Source organism: Ornithodoros turicata, unplaced genomic scaffold (assembly GCF_037126465.1).
Source record: "Ornithodoros turicata isolate Travis unplaced genomic scaffold, ASM3712646v1 Chromosome97, whole genome shotgun sequence".
In the NCBI taxonomy this organism is placed as follows: Eukaryota; Metazoa; Arthropoda; class Arachnida; order Ixodida; family Argasidae; genus Ornithodoros; species Ornithodoros turicata.
Genome location: NW_026999398.1, coordinates 257402 through 265662, shown reverse-complemented (window position 1 = coordinate 265662; position 8261 = coordinate 257402). Strand labels below are relative to the sequence as shown.

General features: G+C 43.7%; 5 long non-coding RNA genes across 5 annotated transcripts; all 5 read right to left on the bottom strand.

Moving 5' to 3' along the window:
• Nucleotides 1–715: 715 nt before the first annotated feature.
• LOC135374678 (uncharacterized) lies at nucleotides 716–2291 on the bottom strand. Its single transcript, XR_010417066.1, has 2 exons — nucleotides 1680–2291; nucleotides 716–1417 (listed from the first exon to the last, which is right to left on the bottom strand). It is a non-coding gene; the product is annotated as an uncharacterized LOC135374678 (long non-coding RNA).
• Nucleotides 2292–2342: 51 nt separating this feature from the next.
• LOC135374670 (uncharacterized) lies at nucleotides 2343–3404 on the bottom strand. Its single transcript, XR_010417062.1, has 4 exons — nucleotides 3392–3404; nucleotides 2884–3009; nucleotides 2697–2806; nucleotides 2343–2572 (listed from the first exon to the last, which is right to left on the bottom strand). It is a non-coding gene; the product is annotated as an uncharacterized LOC135374670 (long non-coding RNA).
• Nucleotides 3405–3475: 71 nt separating this feature from the next.
• Nucleotides 3476–4007, bottom strand: LOC135374672 (uncharacterized). The gene is made up of 3 exons (XR_010417064.1): nucleotides 3975–4007; nucleotides 3696–3844; nucleotides 3476–3595 (listed from the first exon to the last, which is right to left on the bottom strand). It is a non-coding gene; the product is annotated as an uncharacterized LOC135374672 (long non-coding RNA).
• A 404-nt stretch (nucleotides 4008–4411) lies between these two features.
• On the bottom strand, nucleotides 4412–4938 carry LOC135374679 (uncharacterized). The gene is made up of 3 exons (XR_010417067.1): nucleotides 4860–4938; nucleotides 4577–4763; nucleotides 4412–4482 (listed from the first exon to the last, which is right to left on the bottom strand). It is a non-coding gene; the product is annotated as an uncharacterized LOC135374679 (long non-coding RNA).
• A 30-nt stretch (nucleotides 4939–4968) lies between these two features.
• LOC135374671 (uncharacterized) lies at nucleotides 4969–5415 on the bottom strand. The gene is made up of 3 exons (XR_010417063.1): nucleotides 5328–5415; nucleotides 5183–5245; nucleotides 4969–5024 (listed from the first exon to the last, which is right to left on the bottom strand). It is a non-coding gene; the product is annotated as an uncharacterized LOC135374671 (long non-coding RNA).
• Nucleotides 5416–8261: the final 2846 nt, after the last annotated feature.

The following is an 8261-nucleotide window of genomic DNA, read 5'->3' as shown; positions in this document are numbered from 1 at the left end:
TCTCCCTGTCGTGAACGATGGAGGATTTCGAAGTGCCTGCGGAATATCGGCATTTGATGCCACTATCTGAATGGGAAATTCGAACTCTGCAGAGGTGCAAAATAATGAACTGTACGCCGTATGGCGATACGCCTTACATGACGCCAGGCGCAAACTTAGCTGGCGTCGTCGGTAACCATGTGGCAGCCAAGAGAAAGCGACGGGACAGCTCGGATGATTGGTAAGTTGACCATAGTTGCGGTACTTTATGACATTGCTTAACTGTGTTGATCTCTGCAACAGGTGCACATGTGGAGTGTGCCGATCAATGCAAACACGGCGCGAGGACGTCTGCTGCCGCAACGTGCCAGCAGCTGTCGAAAAGAAGCCGGAGGGCTGTGTCACGACGGCGTCGGAGTTCCAAGCGTCGTGCTTGACCGACGTCGTTATACGGCTAGCCCTCCAATCACTTGAAAATCAGGGTGTGTTCATGAACACGCCGCTTCACGAGTAAGTTCACAACCTTGACTAATATTGAGTAAATGGTGCAGCATTGTGAAATGCGCGAATCGGTACAATGACAGCGTTCAGTTTCACTGCAAAGTTAGTGTCATTTTTGATGGTTCATCATAAAGATATAATTGGGAACATATGATAGAACACACACAAAAAAAAGAAAAAAGAAAAACTGAGTATGCGTGCGGGGCCACTGTTACCCAGAATCACGCCAGAAACGTCCTAATGAACTTTTTATTAGTTGTACTCACAGTGGTAATTATTATTCTGCAAGCAATAAGTCATTCACAGATAGGATCACAGTTGTTTCACGATATAAAGCCTCGAATTATTTTATTATCATTCATAGATACGTTCATGTGCACTTTGTAATGGAGAAGTCAGATATTGCTACAAGTCACTCTGTTTAGACACAATAACAAACAACTATGCACATTACTCACTACCAAGAGACAAGAACAAGTTTTTTGCATTCATGCCTTGCTTTTATGAATTCTTTAGAACAGGTTGTAGTTTATCAAGGACTGGCAGTTCATATGATGTTCTGATATGCCTGTTGAGCGAGAAACATGCCCTCAAAGCAAAATTCAGCATTCACAAGTAGGCGTGTTCACTGGTACACGAGGTCTTGGATAGCAAGAGCATGTTTACACTTCAGAGAAAATTCTGTCTTTTATGCACAGAAATGCCTCAGGAGCAGCCTGTTGTTTGTAGCAACAGACCTTTGATGTGTATCATCACAATCAGGCCCAGGGATACAGAAATATATTCCCGTCACACACACTCTCCAAGTTGTTGTTACTGTGAAAAGCTTCTCCCTCGATTTGTCTGTCGCAGTTCCTTAGAAGATCATTGCCCAACACAAAGGAACAGTAGCATGTACCTCTGTACCAAGTATCCGTGAAAAAGTGTTCTCAGTAATCTGAAATATATAAGTACATAGTTATTTCTTATATTACCCACATCTTCCAGATCATATAAAACTGCAGGCCAATGTTCAGATCAGCAGACACCAGTGTCGTTAGTTATCCAGATGCATATACCAGATAGTCTTTTGAACTAGTATGAAGGGAGACAACATATGGTGGGTGTATGGAAACCATGTCTGAAACTCATGGGGGAATAAATACTGTAGGGCTTTCAACAATACATTTGAAAGTGGAAATTGTAAGACTCCAACGTACCAGTGAAACACAAACGCAGCTGCATTACCATTTCATAAAATTTTTTAGAGTCTTCAGATGTCTCCACATGCGTTCTTCCAGGCCATCCATGACGATGCTCTCATGCGCAACAAAAGTCAAAGGGAAATTGTAAGACTCCAACGTACCAGTGAAACACAAACGCAGCTGCATTACCATTTCATAAAATTTGTTTAGAGTCTTCAGGTGTCTCCACATGCATTCTTCCAGGCCATCCATGACGATGCTCTCATGCGCAACAAAAGTCAAAGGGAAATTGTAAGACTCCAACGTACCAGTGAAACACAAACGCAGCTGCATTACCATTTCATAAAATTTGTTTAGAGTCTTCAGATGTCTCCACATGCGTTCTTCCAGGCCATCCATGACGATGCTCTCATGCGCAACAAAAGTCAAAGGGAAATTGTAAGACTCCAACGTACCAGTGAAACACAAACGCAGCTGCATTACCATTTCATAAAATTTGTTTAGAGTCTTCAGATGTCTCCACATGCGTTCCTCCAGACCATCCATGACGATGCTCTGATGCACAACAAAAGTCAAAGGGAAATTGTAAGACTCCAACGTACCAGTGAAACACAAACGCAGCTGCATTACCATTTCATAAAATTTGTTTAGAGTCTTTAGAGGTCTCCACATGCGTTCTTCCAGGCCATCCATGACGATGCTCTCATGCGCAACAAAAGTCAAAGGGAAATTGTAAGACTCCAACGTACCAGTGAAACACAAACGCAGCTGCATTACCATTTCATAAAATTTGTTTAGAGTCTTCAGATGTCTCCACATGCATTCCTCCAGACCATCCGTAATGCTCTCTTCCAGAGGTGATTGCATGAGTGTCAGAGTAATATAGGTAGTCACTGTTTCTCTGAAAGCTACAGATGGAAACTGCCATGAAGTAAATGCCTTGTCCCCAGTGCGTAGTATGATAAGCTAGCCTTCCACACAGATGATTCTATCGGTCTTGCGGTTCAGTTTCACTCTTTCGTAGTCACTCACCTGCAAGCTGCTTTCTGAAAGCTCAAATTGAAGTTGTCAAACAAAATGTGTCATCTCCAGTGTCAAGTTCAATAAATGACATGCTGGCCCACGGCCATGAAGCAGCAGACCTTGTAGGAGAAAAATACAGTTCTCGTCATAATGATGTTGTTCCGTTTGTTACAGGAGGTACCGCTATGTTGCCTACCGGCAGTGTGCATCCTGGCTCTGGGGGCACCTTGGCGAAGGGAACCGTCATGTGCTGCCATCATGTGTTGTGTGGGCAATTCGGGAAAAGTTCCCTTCAACGTACTACACTGGATTTAGACCTACACTGTAGAGATAAAATTGATGTACCGTAACTATTTTAAATACATACTTTTGTGGATCTATGTTACATTGTCAACTCATTTTATACAAAGGAGCAGTGAAACAAAATTGCTGTTTGTTAGTTTTCTCCAGTGCCAAGTCTTGTCGTTGTCGACATGTCGATAGTTGACATTTAGCACTGTAGTATGTTATAAAAGAAACAAGGAAAAGGGTGCAGGCTAGCTGGTATAGATTCATGAAGAAGACCGAGAGACACGGACACAGAAGAAACAAAAGAACCTACGTGTGTCGTCTTCTGTGTCTGTGTGTGTGTGAAGAAGTCTTCATGGATAGTATGTTATGTGCTATGCACTTTTGACAATACAGCATCTGGATGGTTCACGTACTTTGCGAATCTTCCTTGCACATGCAGCAGCGACACATCTCTAGACGGTGTTGCCTGGCCTCAACAAGTGCCCTCTTGTCTACAGGGGGCTCGTTCTTCGTTAGACTAGGCAGTTCATCGGGAGGGTTTGCAGCCCATGCGTCATCAAATGTAGGCCATTTATGGCAGAGCTCTACCACCTTGTCCAGAAGCTTGCGAGCATAATCTGAAAACAGCAACAAAATGTGCTCATGTTTTTGAATTTAATATGGATAGGCTGACATGGCACCGGCTCAGTACTTGTGTCTTGTTCGTGGTTCACTTACTGAAGGTAGGCTCCTCCTTGATGGGCAGCGCAACATACTCTCCAGAGTACACCTTCGATCGCTTCATTAGGTAGCGCAGTTCTCCATCTTCTGTGAAAGCATGGGCCCTGTTGGAGTTTTCATTGAAATGCAGGATGGCTAGCTGCGTCCTACATGTTCAATGGAGAAAGTAATTATCCTGGTGCCTTATATGTAAGTGTACTTCATAAATTTGTGATACATTGGCATGCACACAAATAATTTCTAGCAGAATGCAGCTTACTGATGAGACCTACAAACCTGCATTTCATAGTTTTGGGGCCATACCCAACAGACTTGGAATCAAACCGGATGAGAAGGCTGTGGAATGCTTCCAAGTTTGATGTCTGAACATCAGGAGAAAGCTTTGGAATATCCTTCAACAGATATTTTGCCAGGGTTACCTCTGCTAGCTTCTTCTGAGGCTGTGACCCTTCAGAGGAATATAATATATAATTACATTTAATACAAATGAGAAAAACTATTGCATGTTGAATAGCTCTGTTGCAAGTTCATTTACCAGGAATGAGCCATGGTCGGTCGTTCTCGTCCAGGACAGGGTGCAGACAGCGTGGATATGGGCCTTCATGGCCATCATGAATGTTGCACACATGATTGTTAAGGCTCTTCCACATCGATAACACACGCTCTGCATCTCCTTCGCTGTGGGTGACACAGTAGTACAGATGATTCACAACAGGCTTTGACCATAGCTCAAGTGCTTCGCAACCTTTTCCTTTGCTGGCACTCATCAGCTTCTTTCGAATGCCTATACAGAAGAATGTGAAAAGGAAAAGTAAGGATCTCATAGCAGGTTGATATTTGTAACTAATTTCAGTGTACCTGTCTGCTACAGTACATACCTTTGGAAACGTGCCAGACATCAAACTGGTGGTTAACCTCTGGGTGTGATGTACGCATGTATTTCCGTACACTGGGATGCCGATCTGTTGTCAAAGACCGTACACCGACGTTGAAATCATGCAGTTCTTCAAGGCCACGCTGCAGTGCTTCCAGCTCCATGTGGTAGCTTGATGCCACTTCATTTGACTGTTGATAGATAAAGTGAATAAGTTTTATTGTGGACATCTGGTTATTGTTAATATTTCACACAAAATGTATGAAGTATACGACGGTACTATATACCTGAACCTGTACTGTATGGACAACCTTGTTCAGCTTCCCATCATAGAAACTGTACGATAGGTACTTTGCGTTGTGGCCCGGAGAATCGCATCTTCCATCAGTAGCCAAGTCGGTTTCCTTGCCCTGCAACTCAACCAGGAGTGCCGCTTGGTGCTGTGTCCATACCTTCAACAAAAGCAAAGTTCAGTAATAACTAGTAATAAATATGAAAAAAAATATAAAAATCAGAATGGTTAACTTGCAGTCGAGTTACTAGTTGTGGTAGCAAGATACATAACTGGCTACATTTTTTTCCCAAGTTATGTCATTACCAGAAAACGTACCTCAGTTATTGCTGGTAGAAGGTATCCTCGCTGGTAGTTGAAAAACGTGTGATCACAGAAGATCTAAAAGCAATGCGGACACATTGTAAGCTCTTCTGCTCATTTTACATGCGAATAATTTCTGGGGACCGAATGCAAATTATACCTTGACATTTATCAGTTTGAGCATCCGCAGTGTTGGAGTGGGACTTGCTCCGCTAAACAGAATTGCTGCAGACAGCAGGACGTTTCCAGCAGGCTTATTTGGTATGTATGGCTGGCTCTCCCAAACAAACGTATGACCATCTACGCAGCAGGACTCAACTCGGAGGAGGGAACCAACACAGCTGAAGCTTGTAGTACATGGGTTCAAGCATGTGGTGCAGGAACGAAACAGTTCTTTCAGCTTGCTTTCGAATATTATATATTTTCTCTCCTCCTGGGGACTGACACTGCTGGCTTGAGGGCTATCACTGCAAGAACTTTGAATGTAACATAGAAAAATGTGGCACTTTGAAGAAGTCAAGCACTTACCCAAGAAGGCTGTCGTGTTGTGGTACATAGGTGGTGTCTGCTGGATTGTCAGTGTCACCGATAGTGGTCTCTGTCGCATCATTCATAACTGGTGTAGAGCACCGTTTTGGTTCCCATTGAATGCCTGAGTGCTGTGGCCCAGGTTCACAGAAGTCTTCACTTGTTTGAGTTGACGATGTTTGCAGAGATTTGGCATTATGATTTGCTTGTGTGCCTATCAGATGAGAAATGTATCAGCTACATGTTGCCATCATAGTCCCATGTTTTTACATACCGACTCTCCTAGTTTGGACAACTGTTGTTTGGGTCCACTTCGACTCTCTTGGCAAACTGTACTGGGTCCCTTTTTCTTCAGTCAAAGGTACGCTGTTGGGCTGCCTGCACCCACAGTTCATGCACTGTAGGACGGTTGTAGGTGTCATGTCGGGCTTCATGAAAGAAAGGTATAGACACAATGACATACAAGTATGATAATGATAATATATGTGTCTCTCTGTGATACTCATTTTATATTTGACACATATTTTACAAATCACATAGCTGCATGTATGCTGTGTAGTGGTTGAATGATGTACTACTCATAATCAATTAAGTTGGACCTATGTTTGCTGAGATACTTACACTGGGAGACTGAGATGTAAGCACAGGGGAAGCAGGTTGGGTGTGAGATGAATAACCGCTCTCTTCATTTCCAAAGGAAGAAGCCTGTGGGGCAACATTACAAGACAGCAGCATTTACATACAGAACATATATATGTTTACATTGCCTCTGTATTGCACCCTGGTGCTAAAACTCCCCAGTCATCATCATAAAAATATAGTGGTTATTGTTACATTGCACGGCAAAAAAGTGAGAATCCTTACGTGACTGACTAAGCTGGCACATGCACTGTCACCGTTTAGGCTGTCACCTTCTGGTACACATTGTTCTGCCTGTATTTGAGGAAAGTGATTGAAATTTATAAAATGTGCTAAGCAGGTGCACGATACATATATTTCTAGTATGTACCGTTGCAGGCACGTCACAGGCGACATACGTACCACGTTCTCTTGCGCGGCGGCAGCATTAGGTAGGTTCAACGACGGCGTCACTTCGGGTCTCAGTCTATGTTTGAATTTTCCAACTCCGGAGCCTTCAACAAGTGACACGTTGAGTTCGTAGTCGTCCGGTCGAAAGTGTAGAAAACAGACGACGATTGCAGCGTTCGATGGGACGTCATCACGTTGTATCAGTCGTAGCCATATACTTCGTGCAGGTTCTTTCCGCGGTACCGTGTGCCGACGATATTTCGAGCGATTACATACACTGTTTACGCACCCGCGAACACCGCACGCCTGCGGCATCGCGACTGATTGCCGTGAACAGATAACAATTCGTAAGTTGCAGGATTGCTGTGGATCGTGCCAGACAACGTGCCTCTACGAATATACCACCAGATGAATGACTGAGTAACTACACCAACGTTGCTAATCGAGGCGGGCGAGCTAGTGATTATGGCGATGCGGCGTTCCTCTTGAAGCGTACGCTGAAGTGTTGCGCAGTTTTGTACTAATTGTCGCTACACAACAGAACAACAGCACCCTTGTTCGTTTACTGTACCTGATAAATCAAAGAAAAAGCGAAAAGAAACACTTCTGCAGACGCTGCTTCTTACGGCGTGGTTCAGAGAAAAAATAGCAGACGACGTTTCTCTAACCCAACCAGCGGCTGCACCTTTCTTACGTCAAAATGACGTAACCGGCTAGTCTGCTCGTTCCGGTCATTGCCACCGTTGCGCACGGTCGCGATTTTTAAAATCGAATTTTGCGATATTTGTGCGTCTGTTGATTGAATTATTGCGCGTGGTGCATTTTAATAGGCAGGATAACCGCCTGGTTTAAAAAAGTGGTAGTGATCGAAGTGCTTTCTGAGCTCCTTTAACATCTTGCTTGTACACCGAGCTATTCGAGCTATATGTGGCAGTGAACGATAAATAGATTTAATTTGCGAGTAAAATCGCGGTAAAATGTCTCGGGACGACATCTGGTGGGAAATAATCACTAAGCTGTCAAGCAACGGTGTCATATCTGTCCGACTATCTTGCGCTGCTCGTGATGACTGCGTAGCCGACTTCGCTTCTTTTAGACTCAGTGTTGCGCGCATCCAATGTAGTTTTTGCGCCGTAGTTGACGACAACGTTGACAGTTGGTGGTGACTGCGACACAGCGTTGCCCTACGTCTTCAATTTTAATTTTCTAAAAAAAACTATAACCGCAGCTAGGACGAAAATGGGGACGTTAGAGTAATGAGGGTCATGATATCCAGCAGATAAATTTTATTATATTACAGCTTTATGCTGCTTTACTGTGTTTCCAAGCGGTAGCTCGGAACTCAAGTAATGGTAAATAGACGCTGACACGTAGTTTTTGATTTTTTATTTGACTATAGGCCTACAGGGTGCTGCAAAATCCATCAGCCAAATAGAGTAACTACAAACAACACCGAAGACACTCAACAGGTTACGCAAAACAGTTACACGCAGCAACAATTGCCAGCGCTGTTCGGGACAGACACCTGAACCCGCCA